Raw genomic sequence first — 14,507 nt, 5'->3', positions numbered from 1 at the left:
CCAGTTTCGTCCTTCTTTTAAGCTATGTAATAATAGCTGACATTAAGCCAATTTAGGAGTGCTCAAAATAATGGTACTCTATTGATCTCAAAATGCTTCAAGACCTGAATCAGCTCAGAGCTCAGTTGGAAAAATAACTTGAGAAATGGGTGCTAGACCCCTGTTGGAGGCATGTGCTTAAATCATTGAGCCATCTACTCTGACATGAAACTTATAACAATTGTTAGGCACCTGAGGGCGTCCTCACCTTTCTTCCCAGCACTCTCTGCTAAGGTGGCCAGGGAAAGGCCATTGCTCTGGGATCCAGACCATGGGGGTGGAGATGCGAGGGGGACCACCTGTGTGGAGGGCACCTGGAGAATAGGGAAGAGGATGTCCTTGTATGAGACATGGTACCCCCCTTTCCCTTTTCATGAACCTTCGATCCAAACCACCTTTATAGGTTACCGTCAACTTTTTCCATTATCTCACTTTCCAGATGGCTCTCCGAAATGCCATTTTTATTCTGGGACGAGGAAGAGACTAACTTGGAGGACATACCATCATTTGGGCGGGATCAACACAACAGCCTCCTCGTGTTAATCCAGACAAATATTAGCTCAATAGTAAAATGAGAAAGAAACAACCAGGAGTTATGCACACGTCCATTCATTCAAACGTCCAAGATACCACTTTGGTACTGAGATGAGGAAGAGGGCCGTGGGGGAGTTCAGTTATAGCCAGGCATGTCCAGCTAATAGGTTTTATCATGGTCAGGCAATCAATGTTAAGCACTCACACCTGCAGTTATTTGCCAAGCCCCAGATGTATAAAAAGGGTAAGCGCCCAGAGAGAGAGACTGTCTGGAGAGAAGGACGCAGTTTGAAAAATTGAAGCAGGCGGCAGAGTAACGGGCGCGAGAGGAGCCGTTCAGAGCAGGAGTGCAGAAAAGATGCTGGGGCCAAGGCTGGCCATGAGAGGGTCCGAGACCCTGCTTTCCTCCCTGCCCGGTGCTCACCAGACAGCTGGAGGGCACCAAAGCCTCCAAATCGTTGCAAGTCTCCAGGAGAGCGATGGGTGCCATTGGTAGCGCAGAGCTATGCGTTACAAAAATACAGGCCGGGAAACACTGCTCACTGTAGCTTCCGTGACAGGTAGGCCGAGCGACGTGAAGCAGAGCAGCGAAGCCGGGAAACCCGAAGGCGTTGCTGCACAACACTGGTGAGTGACAAGAAGGGAACACACATCAGGGCGTTCGAGATTGGAAACTAACGTGTATGAATGCTGAACAAGCTAAGAACTGCTATGAGCATTGTGGAAGGCCAAAGCCAGTATATTTCACTACCGAACAAGCTGCAAACAATTACAAGTGTTTTTGAAAGGTGAAAACACGTATTATTGAATAACGAAGTGACTGAAAGACAGTAGGAATATATGTGGATGCTGTATTAAGAAAGCTGCATAATGAACACTTATGAAGTAAATCGAAGCAAGGTGGTACTAATGGGAATTACCATGGGAATTACCACGGAATGAGAGGTGTGGGACAAAAGTGGTGGCAAAGCCAGAAGCTGGACGTGAAAGCCAAAAGTGGTGGCCAAGTTGAAAAATTGCTACGAAAGATACGAGATGTGAAATTGAGCACTAGCCAAGGGTAAAAGCATCCAGGAAGCCACAGGTTGAACTAGAGAAAACCTGTGTTGGCAAAAGTCAGAGGAATACAGAAAGCATATTGAAGTGCACAGGGGTATCGGTTGCGTGACCTGTGATGGGTGGGGCCGTGTGGTCCAACAAATGCACCTAGACAGAGACCCCTGCTTGGGAAAAGTCAAGGAAAGCAAATATCAAGAGGTTTGTGTTTGGCCACAGTTGTTGAAGTGGACTGAAAGTAAAGAAGCAGAGAAACCAAAGTGAGTTTAGATTGGTTTTAATTTTAGTTAGAACCTTCGTGGTTGTTGCAGCATTTTTGTTATTTTTATTTGAATGCGAGCATTTCTGTTGGAAATTAGACATATTTTTAAAATATATTTTTAACATAAAGTCATGTTTCTGCCTTACACAAACCTGATATACCTTTGTCACGTGTCTCTTGTTGCTTGGGGGTTCGGCCATTTGCTTTACTCTTAGCGTGGTTATACTGCCCAACCCACAGCGTCACTAAGAACTACAACTCCCTTTGGAATTGTAGTTCTTTTCTGTATTTCTGGACAGATTAGGCACGTCTGGGACGGTTCGTGGCTGTGAGTACTTGTTACTTGCTACGATCCTTTCCAATATTACATCACATGATTTGTAAATTTTTACTGCTTAATATACAATTATGGCATCTCGGTGTGATCTGATACCTGTCGTACAACACAACCGTAGAAATAGACTTAAAACCGGGTCACGTGAAAACGACACTGATAATACTACAAATACTTCTAAATCCCTGGTTGTTTCCTCTACATCTGGAAATCGTACTACTACCTTAACCGAGCAGGTTCTTTTACCGGAGATGATGTTTCAGTGTATACCTGAGGATAGTCCATTACTGAGCAAACCAACTCCTAATAATTTAAAAAACATTACTCAACACACGTTCATTAGTCAAACACTGCCACGAGGTAGCCGATTTCATCATGCAAACCCAAATAGATATCTGTGCTTTGACATAAACATGGGTCCACGATGCTGCTATTTACTCTCTCCAACTTGCTACCCCTACTGGCTACTCATTTTTTCACTCAAACAGGCCAGAAAAACGGGGTGGTGGAGTGGCTCTATTATACAAATCAACTCTTAAGTTGCATGTATCAGACCGACCAATATTTGATCACTGGGAGACTTCATTAAATTGAATTGTAACCCAGTGTCTTCAATTAATCTGTTACTTCTCTATAGACCCCCTATTCACACACCTCTTTTTTGATGAACAATTAATAGCCTTTGTAGGCAACTCTTGTAAGTCACACTCCCCCCACCGTTATTTTCGGTAATATCAATCTCTGGGCAAATTACCCTACAGATATTATTGTCACCTCCTTAGTTGAATCTTTATCTCCTCTACAATTTGAGCAACATATTAATGCTCCTACACATAAAGGTGACTGGTCTATCCAAAATCTCTCCATTAAAAACATTCAGATTAATACTTGTATCTGGTCGGATCACCATCTTATATGTTTCGAGATGATTCTTGACGACATCCTCCCTGGTGATCTGGTCTCTCCTCCACCTTGTATGACTAGAAACATATGAAAAGTCACACAAGATACATTTCATGCAACAGTTCTGCCACTGCTTCCATCCTTTGAAAAAAATCATGCTTCTGGGAGTCTTTGTATCAGATCTGCAGTGGACAAAGCATTTCAGATACTTGCCCCCCTTAAATCCTCAATAAATAAAAGGTACTATTAAATCTTACACACCATTTACACCTGAGATAATTGAAGCTTGCGCCCAAAAACGCAAATTAGAACACTTATGGCGGAAGCATTCATCTGTGGCAAGCCTTTCTACCTATAGACTCGCTGTAAAGCAACACTATAAGACTCATCTCTCAGACCAAAGAGATACACCTGAATTCCCAGATTGCTAAAGCTAAATCCAGGCCGAAGGACCCTTCCACAATCGTCCAAGAGTTGAAAGGCAGTACTGTGCCCGATTCAGCTCATGTTGATAGCATAGCTCCTGGTGCCAAAATATTCATGACAGTTTTTCAAACAAAACCGCAACTCATCAAAAACGCATTGAGGCTAAGGTTAAACTACTATCTGGTCATATTACACCTATTATAAAGAGTGTAGAATGTAGTGTTGATTCCCCCGATTTCTCTTTCAAAGCAGTTTCTATGGAGGAGGTAATTGATGGACTCTCTAAACAAACCCACCTCTTGCAAAGGGGACATTTTCCCTGCTGCACTATTTAGAGAATACATCTCTACTCCCGCTCCATGGGTGACTGCTTTTGTTAATCGTTCTTTCTGTGAATCACTTGTTCCTGAAAGTATCAAAGAGGCATGGGTAACACCCATACTGAAGGAAAATGTGGATCCCGCAGAGGCTGCTAATTATCAGGCCATTTCAAATGTTCCCTTCATCTTAAAATGTTTATATAAGCTCGCTTAGTGTCAATATCAGTCTTTCGTCGAAGAACATGATATACTAGCTGCCCAGCAATCTGGTTTTCGACCAAATTATGGAACCGAGACTGCGTTGCTGGACTAAAAATCATACATTGCCGGGATCGTGGATGAAGGTAACACTGCGTTACTGCTACTCCTGGATCTGTCCGCCGTGTTCGTTCTTGTTCATCATCAACTCCTGGCAGACAGACTAATCACAGTGGGTAAATGCTCTAAAGAAGCGACTGCGTGGTTCAAATCCTTTTTGGGACCACGTAGCATGAGAGTAACTAAAAATAATGCCTTTTCCATCGCATCTACCCTCTTATGTGGCGTCCCTCAGGAATCTTGCCCGTCACCATTACTTTTTAATATCTACTCTAGTCTTCTCTGCGTACTTCTGTCGGTTATAGACATATTTTGCCAACTATGTCGATAGTTATTAAGCTAACTGGTGACTACCTTCAAGATCATGAGCGTATCAACCATATTTTCACGGAAATCCAGAACTGGATGGCCACTAATTCACTGGCTCTTAATAATGCCAAAACCGAACTGCTTATTTCAGGCAACCCACAACGATTAAAGAGACTGGATGTGAAATATGAGAATTTGATAGGCCAAAATACCATCCAAGTCTTGAAAACTGTTAAAACACTCGAAGTCTTTTTTTGATCCCAAATTGTCTTTCAATCGGCAGAGCAGTTATTTGAAATCTTCCTGCCATTTCTATATTCAGCTTCTCTGGCAAATACGGCCTTGTTTGTCCAAAGACAATCTTGCCTTAATTGCAGCATCGATTGTGAACTGCAGGTTAGAGTATTGTAATAGTCTTTTTATTGGCACATCGCAGGCCAATCTTAAATCTTTGCAGGTGGTTCAGAACAGCGCTGTGCATGCAGTGTTTGGCCTCATGCCTGCGGTGCGATGCCCCATCCTATCTTACAGCTAGGATAAAAAAGAAGCCCATCTGACGTATACTACGATCCAACTGTGACTTCTCTTTGATTCAACCTCGGTCTTCATTGGAGAAAATTGGGGGTGCTAGTTTCAATCTGTGGGCTCCAGCCCTGTGGAATTCTATTCCTGGATATCTGGCTGAAAACAACTCACTGTCTTTAAAAAAACAGCTCAAAACATATCACTTTGATATAAGCCATGGCTAATTCTCTAGACTGCGCAAACAATCTTTCCTACTCTGCCTCTCATAGCATCCACTAATATTTTGTGTAGGCTCTGTTGGCTGTTCTATCTTGGTCTACTATGTCTATTTGTTCCTCCATTTTCCTTGTTTGTTTGTTCATGTGTTCTTTTTTTCTTCTCTTTTGTGTGCGCCCTGACGCCTTTGGGTTAGTGGCGCAATAGTAGAACTCAGACAGATAGAGTTATTGGAAAACCCAGAAGACTAAAGATTTGAACTGATATTGGTTTAGAAAGCTGGGACAATTGAACTCTTGGGGAAGGGAACCCTGAGATGTTGTGAACTGCGCTGACTTGGGGAAGGGAACCAGAGGCCTTCTGGAACTGCGCTGACCTTGGGAACCCTGAGGCCAAGGGGAACAGAGTCGAAGCCAAGAGCTGCAAGAAGATTGAAACTTTATTTTTGAAAACGTTATTTTGCTGCTAATAGCCCTATACATTGTATACAGTTAGTTGTGAGGGCAAGTATAGGTTTTGGACGTAGACAGGATTTTTATTTGAACTTACGGACGCAGACTATCCTTCGTTTATTAGGTAGGGAAATCCCACCTTAGTATAGAGCAAGTTAGGCCTTACTCCATCCTGACAAATAAGAAAAATAAAGCATTCAATTAGAAAGTAGAATCTGTGTTCTGTGTCATACTTCGTGATGCCTTTACACAATGCTAAGCCCCCCAAGAAGCAATGACAATTATTGCATTCAATATATGTCGTTGTAAAACACATACACCCACTCTCCCACAAGGCGAGTGTAAATGCGTAAGCATAGATGGCTATTCATGTATGCGCCTGTTTGCAGGCGGCCATCTTAGATGCCTTTGGTTTAGTTGGGGGCAGCTATACCCTATAATTCACTCCTACGGCTTCAAGCGGGGTGCAGAGTGGTCAAAATGGTTTAAAGAAATTGGGGAACATCTAGAAATGTTTTCACCTGGGATTCCCACGGTGTGCACAAGCACAAGATTACAACGTGGACCTCTAAAGTGGCGCAAATAATGAAAAAAGCGGACCAAAGTTAATCGCGACAGTGCCTTTGGTACAAACTGATTTTACAACAACCAATCACCACTCTCGTGGAACAGCTGCAATGATATCTTGGGTGCTTCAAAACTCTGCTTCATTTCCAGAAAGATGGCTTCCACAGAACAGAAGTCCGATTGCCGAGTCTGGCAAAGATGGCTCCTGGGAACAAGTTGGAGGACCTTATATTTTACGTTCACAAAGATGGCTCCAAGGATCAGCCCGAGAATAGAAGACTTGCTCATTCAAAGATGGTTGCCGATTATGCTGAGCACAGAGACCTTGGGTAAGGGTAAGGGCAAGAGCGGCAGCATTGAATAAAAATAAAAAAAAGAACAATTATTTGCTCAAGTTTTAAGACTGTGTCCATCATTAAAAAGACAAGTCACAGAACGTAAACTGTATTAGCCAGTGATTCTGAAGACAGTGCTTGAAAGATTGATAAAGTAGTTTACTGATGAGATTTAAATACAACAGTAGCCAGAGCAATGGAAATAGCAACGAATCAAAGATGGCTGCATAACTTACACTCAACTGTGGTTATCCCGATATAAGCAACTGTACAAAAGCGATGTAGATAAGTTTAAGAAGTTTGTTGTCGCTTTCCTACATTCGCTGCTAATTTAGGTTACTCCATCATTTGTTATTTTAGGCACTGTAATCAGCCATGTCCCTTCCATATGCCAATTAAGCAATACTTCTTCAAAAGACTGGCACTTCAAGACATCAATTCGCAGCATCTGCTGACTATTTTATCGCAGAGACTTCTTCTAACCAAATTAATTGCTGATGAGTTTCTCTTTAAATGTAATGCATGGGTACACATTAGTGGGGGTGGGACTCTTAGGAATGCTAGCGTTCCGGCAGAAAACCACAATCAACGGGCGCAGAGCTTGGTCTCCAGGTACAATCTGGACTCTTGTAAAAGCTGCATTTACAGTGTCCAGTCCTGGGAGCGACCTTCCTGCTCACCCAAGTGCATTGACATCTACTAAATTAAAGCCAAGAGCCCCCCCTCCCCTCTCTGCGGCCTGTGTACGCTGTATCCTCCAGTTTTGCACACTGATGGGTATTGTGGAATTAGAACTGAAAACAGTGGCCATGTGACCTCAATATAAAAAAGGAATACAAGCTCAGTATTTACTCGCAACCATGACAAAATCTTGGAAGTGCCAGGAAATGAAAGACAAAGGAAGGGCAACCTTGACTTCTTTTAATCTGCCTTTGCTTCCTGAAACATTATAATCTGCTCTTCAGCAGATGCGCGGATCTTAAGCGCATTCCGTCACACTCAAGAGCACTGCCACGCAATAATCAGTGTCGTGTCTATATTACCTTTTAGAATAAAGGTTTGATAATACTTTTAGTAATAGGTTATGCCTCCAGACTAACCGATTAAGGAAGAATTCTAGCATTGAAAATATTAAAGTTCCCTGCTAATAAACGATAATTATTACTAGGATTTAATCCCACTGAGGAGATGAAAGTCCGAACCAAGACTGGGTCAGCGCCAAATGGTCCATGGAGGGCCAGCATTTAAAGTTCAAACAAAGGAGGGAGTCGCCCCCAACATTACTGCCTTTAAAAGATTAAACATACACACTTCTAAAATAAAAATTGACTTCTGGTTAACGTGTGGGCGTGGTAAAGAGGGATTTGCATATTACAAACACAACAAAATGAAATACTAAAATAAATAAATAAATAAAAAGGAATACGCTGAGGAAAAGGATTCAGTAGCAGCAAAGGGGATCAATACCCGTAATCATATAAACAAAAGTACTGCGATGTAAACATTCACATAGTTAAAACATAGGCTAAACATCTGCATGTTTCGGCCACATTGCTGTAAATTCCTTCATCAGGAGCGTGCAGCAAAATGCGTATGGCTGGGATTTGAATGCAGTGAATTGAGACCACATACGTCTTAGTCACATAATTCACTGACAGATCTTTGTGAATGTTCCTTTTCATAAGAAAATTGGTTCTGTATTTTGTAATCTTCAAATTATTTTAACGAATGAAAGCATCAGAACAATCACTCGCTGAAGTCAGATTCTGACCCCAAATGTCCAAAACAGAAGGCTTCAAATGAAGCCGCTTAGGCCGATTTCACATAGCTTACGCATAGATTATTATTAAGACAATCTTGAGAATTTGAGTACAACATCAGAAAGTTGCGCCTGAGCAGAAACGCAGACAACCCTTCGCCAGTCTTCCAATTCCAAGTCCTCAATTACTGGGGATGCCAGAAGAACACAAGGGACTCATCCCATACACTGGATGTCACATGCTCCCTCAAGACCACGAGGCATTTCAAAGTCAACGGCCCACCGGATACAGGGGTCTCTTATGCGACATGCTCCGGGACAAAGGCGGTAGAGACGAGGCCAGAAATTCAGTCACACTCCGAGCTGTTGAGACTAAGTGGGACGGGAGGGGGTTGGAGAACGATGCTAATGAAAAGAACCACATTCTTTAGCGTCTGTGCGGTTGTGTCATGGTTACAGCCCGTGGCTCTTCCAACCTCCCAGGCTCAGCTTGCGGCTCTTCCAGATCCGACATTCAGAAGATCACAGGAGAAATAGGACGATTTGCAAGAGTCCCAGATTCTGGCACTGGGATAATGCAGTTTGGCGACTCACGTCTTGCCTGCCACGTGCGGCCACCACAACAGCGCGTGCGGTGGCGACCTCAGTACACATTCACACATGATCTCAAGAATCAATGGCCAAAAAAGAAATTCCCACCAAGCAGGTGAGCATGATCGGAGCACCCTTTCGGGTGGTTCTGACCAGCCACGAAGGTTAGTTAGCCCATCATGTTGAGTTTGATCTAACGAATCAGAATGGGAGTCTGGCCAACCTGGCAACAAAACAAAAAAAGTCTACAGGGTGTGTTTGATTAATTACAAGAAGAGGAATATAGTTCCAAGGTCAGTTACCCAAATAAAGAGGCATCTTGGGTCTTAGAAGAATAGTTCGACGTTTTAGGGCGGGTTAGGGGATTGGAGACGGCAAGTCTCTTGCAAGCTTTACTCGGCCCACCCGGGGTTACACATGGCTGAGCAATAAAAGGGTAAACCTTAAACTGGCGACGGGTTGGTTAGGATACAGCACAACACACATTGCAGTGACTGTTCACACAGAAGGTTTGAAACCAAAAGGGTCTTTTGGAAAAGGGAAGAATCTTGGACAGTTCCATAAACTTGAATAAGACACCACTTTCAAAAGCTTACCATTCATGGCCCCCGGGAATGATCACTGTCTGGGGAATAATGCGAGAGTCAAATATGGAAGACGCTCCAGGGGCGCTCTGTAACCCAAATCTGCTCACCCTAGGGGGGGGGCCTCACAGGGATCAACGGGAGCTGCAGACCAGTCTCTTTCTGGGGCAGGGAGGATAGCCCAGGGGCAACACGTTGGCCTTGGAAGCAAGACAACACTGAGCAGCATGGGACTCAGTGGTCAAAATGCACGAAAAGAAGTAGTGGAACTATGTTCCCTGCTGGCATGGCCCCGGTCTCCACAAACCCCATCGCTGCACCTCCTCCCACACACAATCCTAACCCCCAAACAAACACCTGCTATTTAAAGGAACGTTCAGTTTAATGCACTCAAGTGCAAGCTTCAAATTCATCCTACACTTTTAAAACAAAACCATTCCAGAACGGTTTCTTTTTTTAAATAAAAGTATAGGAAGGAACAAGTTACTTACCTGTAGATTCACATGCTCATGAATATTCCCCGTCGTCAGGCTGGGAATCCTCGGTACAGAAAAAAAAAAATCAGTATCAGTTTCGTTTCTGATCTGTCTTTCTTAGGAGTAACCAATCACTGGTCTCTGGGTCATACTGCCCCCAGCCAATGACTGCCCTCTGCCTAAGCCCCGCCTCCGGCAACCATACTCAGATTTGGTAGCACGTAAAGTGGCAGTATGACCAAGTGAAGAGCCGCAGAGGGGTAGGCGGGAGGGTTCGCACGTGAATCCATGCCAGACCCATGCTGGAGAACAACAGTTCGAGGTAAGTAACTTGTTCCTTCTCCAGCATGGGGTCTGGCATGGATTCACATGCTCATGAATAAGAGAATACATAGCAGTACACACATGCACAACCACGGGAGGTGGCAACAGGCTCAACATTAAGCAATACAACAACTCAACATTAAGCAACTCTGACCTCCTCACCAGGCTCACCTTAGGCGAACAGGTTGCGCAGCTCTGTTTGGCCGACCCTGGACTCCTCCCTGGAGTCCCGATCGACGCAGTAGAATCTTGTGAAGGTGTGCGTCGACCTCCACGTCGCAGCCCTGCAGATGTCCAGCAGGGGGACACCAGACAGGAACGCTGTGGTAGCAGCGATCGCTCTGGTCGAATGGGCTCTTGGACGGCCGGGAAGCTGTCGGTTTGCCAACCGGTGACAGTGCATGATGCAGCCGGAGAGCCATCTGGAAATGGAAGTCTTCGGAGAGCCTTCCCTTGATTCACAGTCCCAAAGTTCACAAACAGTTGTGACGTCTTCTGAAAACCCTTTGTGCGGTCCACGTAGAACTTCAGCGCTCTAGCTACATCCAGCGAGTGCAAAGTCCTCTCAGCTGGTGACGAAGGCGACGGGAAGAAAACTGGCAACACCAAGGGCTCGTTGAGGTGGAAGTCCGACGGCACCTTGGGCATAAAGGATGGGTGTGTCCTCAGCACCACCCTCGTGTCATGAAAAGTCAAGTATGTAGGCTTGCAAGATAGGGCCTGGATCTCTCCCACTCGTCGTGCGGAGGTGATGGCCACGAGGAAAGCTGTCTTCCACGACAGGAACTTCAAAGGCGCCGAATGCATAGGCTCGAATGGGGCCCCCATGAGCCTGGTCAGCACCACATTAAACTCCCACGCCGGGGCAGGAGCCTTCACCGGCAGGAATGATCGGAATAGTCCCTTCATGAATTCTTTCACCAGGCGATGAGACCACAAGGATGCCCGTCCCGTCGTCCTGGTATATCGGGAGATTGCAGCCAGATGTATTTTGATGGAGGCGTGAGCCAGTCCAGCTTTGGCCAGTGACAGTAGGTATGGCAGTACTTGAGGGGCCGTAATCCGCAGAGGGTTAATCTTCTGTGCACGGCACCAGACAGAGAACCTCTTTCATTTATGTCCGTAGCACTTGAGAGTTGAGGACGCCCTGGCCTTTGCAAGAACCTCTCTGCAGTCGGCCGGGATGTCGTACCCTCCAAACTCTAGGGCTGCAGGAGCCAGGCCTGCAAGTTCAGCGACTCCGGGTTGTGGTGAAGAATGGCGCCTCCTTCTCTGGAGAGAAGGTCTGCGTCCGTCTGGCAGCTTGACTGGTGGGGACGTTGACAAGTCCAGAAGGTCCGGGAACCAGATCTGCCTTGGCCACGACGGTGCAACGAGGATCATCCTGCACCGGGACCTCTTGAGCTGGTTGATGAGCCGGAGCAGCAACGGCAGCGGAGGGAACGCATAAAGAAATAGGCCGTCCCAGGGGAACGAGAAAGCATCGCCCATGCTCCTCGGCTGGGGGAACCTGCTGGCGAACATCCGTCACTTGGAATTTGTCGCCGTCGCGAAGAGATCGATTTGGGGTTCGCCCCATCATCGGAAGAGTCAATCCACTTGATCCTGGCGTAGTTCCCACTCGTGGCACGAGCGCAGCTCCCTGCTGAGTGAGTCGGCGATCATGTTTTTTATTCCTGCCAGATGAAGATGCACCAGAAACATCCCTTGGGCGACGGCCCAATGCCACAGATCCTGGGCTTCCTTGGATAGGGCCGGGGACCTGGTTCCACCCTGCTTCCGGATGTAGAACATTGTGGTGGTGTTGTCGGTGAAGATCCTCACCACCTTGCCCTTGAGGGACGGAAGAAAGGACCTGAGAGCCCAGAACACCGCGCGGAGCTCCAAGATGTTGATGTAGAGAGACTTCTCCTCTAGCCAAAGGCCTCTCGCGTGAAGATCTCCGGAGTGTGCTCCCCAACCTTCCAGGGAGGCGTCCGTTGTCACCGTCACCTGGTGAGCTGGGGTCTGAAAGTCCATGCCCGCCGACAGATGGGCGCGGGTACTCCACCACTGGATCGCCTGACGGAATGTCTTGTTGAAGGGATCCTGTCCTCGAAGCTGCCCGTCGACTGGATCCAGCGGGCGTTGAGGAACTCCTGTAAAGGTCTCATCCGAAGCCTGCAAAGGCGCACCAGATAAATGCAGGAGGACATCATCCCAAGGAGGGACTTGATTGATCTTACCCTGGCCATGTCCGTGGCCAGCAGACGCTGCACCTTGCCCAGAATGGTCCTGGTCCTTTCCTCCGACGGCGAGGCCAGCCGGGCCACTGTCGAGCTTGGATCCCAGAAACAGGGCGACTTGCGACGGAACCAGGTGGGATTTTGGAAAGTTAATGGAGAATCCCAGGTCTGTGAGCAGCTGGACGGTCTTCGCAGTGTGCTCCATGGCGAGCTCGCTTGTCCTTGCCCGGATGAGCCAGTCGTCCAGGTAGGGATAGACATGGATCCCCTGTAGGTGCAGCCGCGCCGCCACCAGTGCGAGGCACTTGGTGAACACCCTGGGTGCCAACTTCAATCCGAACGGGAGGGCCTTGAACTGGTAGTGCCGCCCTTGGACCACGAACCTGAGGAACTTTCGGTGTCTTTTTAGAATGGGGATGTGGAAGTACGCATCCTCCAAGTCCAACGACGACAGGAAATCGCCCTCCTCCAGCTGTCCCAGCACATGCTGGAGGGTGACCATACGGAACTTTTGTGCCTTGATGTACTTGTTCAGTCGTCGTAGGTCCAGGATGGGGCGCCATCCTCCTGTCTTCTTTTTTACGAGGAAGTACCTTGAGTAAACTCCGGAGCCCCGAAGCCTCTTTGGGACGAGCTCGATGGCACCCTTCTTGAGCATCGCCCCCTCACTTCCAACAGTAGTTGAGGGACGTCATTTTCCTTCCTGGCCACGGGTGGAATGCGAGGGCACTTCTTCTGAAACTCGAGGGCGTGCCCTTGGGCCAGGGCGTCCAGCACCCAACGGTCGGTGGAGATGGACTCCCACATGCTGACGAACCTCGCCAGCCGGCCTCCCACCGGGGTGCTTAGGCGGGGGCCCGACCCCACGGTTGGTTCAATCTTGTTTGGAGGCCGCCTTGCCTCCTTGACGACGACGGGCACCACCCGACTTGCCGCGTCCCCTGTAGGCTTCCTGGGACGAAGAGCTTGCCGCTTGGCGGTAAGTGGAGGAGCCACTGCCGGATCCCTTGGAGGCACCTTGTCTGCCTCCGGAGCTCCGAAAAGGATGGCCGTCGTTGTTGGAGCACTCCCAGTGCCAGGGCAGTCTCCTGGTCTGTCTTGATGGCCTGAAGGGACTCATCAACCGCCTTCCCAAACAGGTTGTTCCCGTCGAAGGGCATGTCCAAAACATTGGTTTGTACGTCCTGGTGGAAATCCGTGGCCTTGAGCCATCCTCGTTGTCTCAAGCAAACACCGTTGCCCAACTGACGGAAACGGTGTCGGCGATGTCCGTTGCCACCGTGATGGCGTGGTCCGAAGCAATCTCCCCCTCCTGTAGGATTTCAAGGGCCTCAGCCCTTTTGGCGTCCGGAAGGAAGTCTAACAGTGGGGAGATTTTGAACCACAACTCCCCGTCGTAGCGGGCTACGATAGCCAGGGCGTTGGCCGCCTTAATAGTCGTTGCTGCGGATGAGGTGATCCGTCGTCCCATCGTGTCCAACTTCCTGCCCTCGCCGTCCGGCGGGGAAGTTGATGTAGAGGCCGATGCCCCCCCCCAGCTTTCTTCTTTGCCGCCGCCGAGACGACCGAATCCGGGGTAGGTTGTGCCGAAAGGCACAAGGGGGCAGCGTCGGGGACCCGGTACTTCTTCTCGTACCGGTCCCTCTTTGCCGGCGCCGTGGCAGGGTTCTTGAGAAGGGTGAGCCCCTCATCCCAGATGTCATCAAGAAGCGGTACGGCGAGGACCGTCTTCCTTTTAGCCTCGCGCCGCTGGTATAGGAACCCTTCTTTCTTCTTTTCTTCTGGGCAGAGCTGGAAAAGCTCGGATGCCCTGGAAATCATGGCATGAAAGGATCCAATCTCGTTGGGTGGGGACACCCGAGCAGGGGGCGACGGGGGACACGTCCCGTCGTCGCCTCCGTCGTCATCTGTACCTGTCGTAGCCGTGTCCGTGCCTGTATCATCCCTGTGGG

At 47.7% G+C, this 14,507-nt stretch overlaps 1 protein-coding gene across 2 annotated transcripts in view; it reads right to left on the bottom strand.

Annotated features, from left to right (window-relative positions):
- The window catches only part of SRGAP2 (SLIT-ROBO Rho GTPase activating protein 2), a 400,495-nt gene that overhangs the window by 131,732 nt on the left and 254,256 nt on the right, over nt 1-14,507 (bottom strand). The gene's annotated exons all lie outside the window — the stretch shown is intronic.

Source organism: Ambystoma mexicanum, chromosome 13, assembly GCF_040938575.1.
Source record: "Ambystoma mexicanum isolate Mex_15411 chromosome 13, UKY_AmexF1_1, whole genome shotgun sequence".
NCBI lineage: Eukaryota > Metazoa > Chordata > Amphibia > Caudata > Ambystomatidae > Ambystoma > Ambystoma mexicanum.
This window is presented reverse-complemented; position numbering and strand designations above follow the sequence as displayed.